A 3,001-nucleotide genomic window follows, 5' to 3' on the forward strand; every position below is an offset into this window, starting at 1 on the left:
CAACCCGGATGAATGTGATGATCCGTGACAATCATCATCATTCTCAACTAAGAACGTGTGCCTGAAAACCACCTCCGTTCTACCTTAGATTAAGTAGTTATCTCTTGGATTCTTTAATCGGAATCTTCGTGGTATAAGCTAGAACTGATGGCGGCATTCAAGAGAATCCGGAAGGTCTAAACATTGTCTGTGGTATTCTGAGCTCTTTTGCTTTTCACAATCAATCCTGATAATTTCTGATATCCTGACTAAGATTTACAAGATAACCATAGCTTGCTCCAAGCCGACAATCTCCGTGGGATCGACCCTTGCTCACGCAAGGTATTACTTGGACGACCCAGTGCACTTGCTGGTTAGTTATGCGGGGTTGCAAAAGTGTGATTGCAATTTCGTGCACCAATTTTCCCTGCTGATTTTGTCATTTTGGGCATGGAAGAAGAGGGACACAATTCAATCATCTTGGGGCGACCTTTCTTAGCCACAGCAAGAGCGATCATTGATGTAGAAAAGGGATAAATGATCCTTAGGGTGCATGATGAACAAATGATCATTAATGTCTTTAAAGCCATGCAATATCCCCTGAGAAAGAAAAGCATATGAGAGTGGAAATGATAGAAGACTTGGTGGAAGTATTTGAAGCCCAAGGTCAGGAGGAACAACAAGAAGAAATGGAAGCAGACCAAGATGTCACAGAAGAAAGACTAGCTGAAATCCCTTTTGAAGGCAAGAAAGAGGAGGTGCCAAAGCAGGAATTGAAACCCCTTCCCTTCTCATCTCAAGTATGCATTTCTTAGAAGAGAAGAGACTCTGCCAGTAACCATCAATTCATCCTTAAACATGGAAGATGAATTAAAGCTAATTGAAGTGTTGAAAGCTCACAAGACAACTTTAGGATGGACAATTGATGATATTAAGGGCATAAGTCTTGCCATCTACATGCAAAAAATCTTGCTAGAAGTAGATTCAAGAGTGGTGCAACCTCAGAGGAGACTAAACCCAACCATGAAGGAGGTAGTCCAGAAAGAAGTAATGAAATTGTGGGATGCTGGGATCATCTATCTAATTTCTGACAGTCCGTGGGTAAGCCCAGTTCAAGTGGTGCCAAAGAAAAGTGGAATGACTATCATCACCAATGAAAAAAATAAACTCATTCCCACAAGAACTATAACAGGATGGAGGATGTGTATTGATTATAGAATACTGAATGAGGCTACAAGAAAAGATCACTTCCCTCTCCCTTTCATTGATCAAATGTTGGAAAGATTGGCTGGCCCTGCTTACTATTGCTTCTTGGATAGATACTCTGGATACAATCAAATAGTGGTGGATCCCAAGGACCAAGAAAATACTTCCTTCACCTGTCTATTTGGAGTTTTTACATACAAAAGGATGCCCTTTGGGCTATGTAATGCTCTAGCAACCTTTCAAAGGTGTATGCTATCCATATTCTCTGACATGGTAGAAAATTTTTTAGAAGTCTTCATGGATGATTTTTTTTGTCTTCAGTAACTCTTTTGATACTTGTTTGTAACATCTAACCCTTGTCTTGAAAAGATGCCAAGAAACGAATTTAATTTTGAATTGGGAAAAATGCCATTTCATGGTACCAGAAGGAATTGTTCTTGGGCATAAGGTTTCAAGCAAGGGTATAGAAGTTGACAGAGCCAAGATAGAGATCATAGACAAGTTGCCTACACTAGTTAATGTGAAAGCAGTAAGAAGCTTTCTTGGGCATGCTGGGTTTTATAGAAGGTTCATCAAGGATTTTTCAAAAAAAGCTAAACCACTTAGCAACTTGCTAGTGGTTGAAAATCCTTTTATCTTTGATGAAAATTGCAAGCATGCCTTTGAAACCTTGAAAAACAAACTCATTACAACGCCAATCATCACACCCCCAGATTGGGGACTTCCTTTTGAACTCATGTGTGATGCAAGTGATGTTGCAATTGGTGATGTATTAGGACAAAAGAAAGATAAGCTGCATCATGTTATATACTATGCAAGCAAGGTATTAAATGAGGCACAAAAAAATTATACCACCACTGAGAAAGAGCTTTTGGCAATTGTATATGCATTTGATAAATTTAGACAATACTTGATTGGTTCAAAAGTTGTAGTATATACTGATCATGCTGCTCTCAAGTATCTCATGTCTAAATAGGATGCCAAGCCAAGACTTATCAGGTGGGTGCTGTTACTAGAAGAATTTGATATTGAAGTAAGAGATAGGAAAGGAAGTGAGAACCAAGTTGCAGATCACTTGTCAAGACTGCCACAGGAGAGTAATCATAATGCACTACAAGCAGTGAATGATAGGTTCCCTAATGAACATCTTCTCCAAATACAGCAAGCACCTTGGTTTGCTGACATTGCAAACTACAAAGTGGTAAGGAAAATCCCCAAAGAATTCACTAGAAAACAAGTGAAAAGGCTACTCAACGAAGCCAGGAAATTCTTGTAGGACGAGCCATTCTTGTTTAGAAGGTGTTTGGATGGAATGATTAGAAGGTGTATTCCTGAAAGTGAGATGAAAAATATACTGTGGCATTGCCATAGTTCAGCTTATGGTGGACATTTTGGGCCAGAAAGAACAGCTACTAAAGTACTTCAGAGTGCATTTTATTGGCCAACCATATTCAAAGATGCCAGAGAGTTTGTCCACCAATGCAATGAGTGCCAAAGAGCTGAAGAACTAACAAGGAGAAATGAAATGCCTCAAAATTTTATTCTGGAAGTAGAGCTATTTTATCTTTGGGGCATAGATTTCATGGGCCTTTTTCCCCTATTATACTCCTTTAAATACATACTAGTAGCAGTAGAATATGTCTCAAAGTAGATGGAAGCCATAGCAACAACTACATGTGATGCACAAATTATTCTTCAATTCCTTAAGAAGCACATTTTCACTAGATATGGGGTGCCCAAGGGTCTTATTAGTAATGGTGGTAGCCATTTTTTGCAATAGACAAATGGAAAAATTACTCCACAAATATGGGGTAAT

This window comes from Arachis duranensis, chromosome 3 (assembly GCF_000817695.3).
Source record: "Arachis duranensis cultivar V14167 chromosome 3, aradu.V14167.gnm2.J7QH, whole genome shotgun sequence".
In the NCBI taxonomy this organism is placed as follows: domain Eukaryota; kingdom Viridiplantae; phylum Streptophyta; class Magnoliopsida; order Fabales; family Fabaceae; genus Arachis; species Arachis duranensis.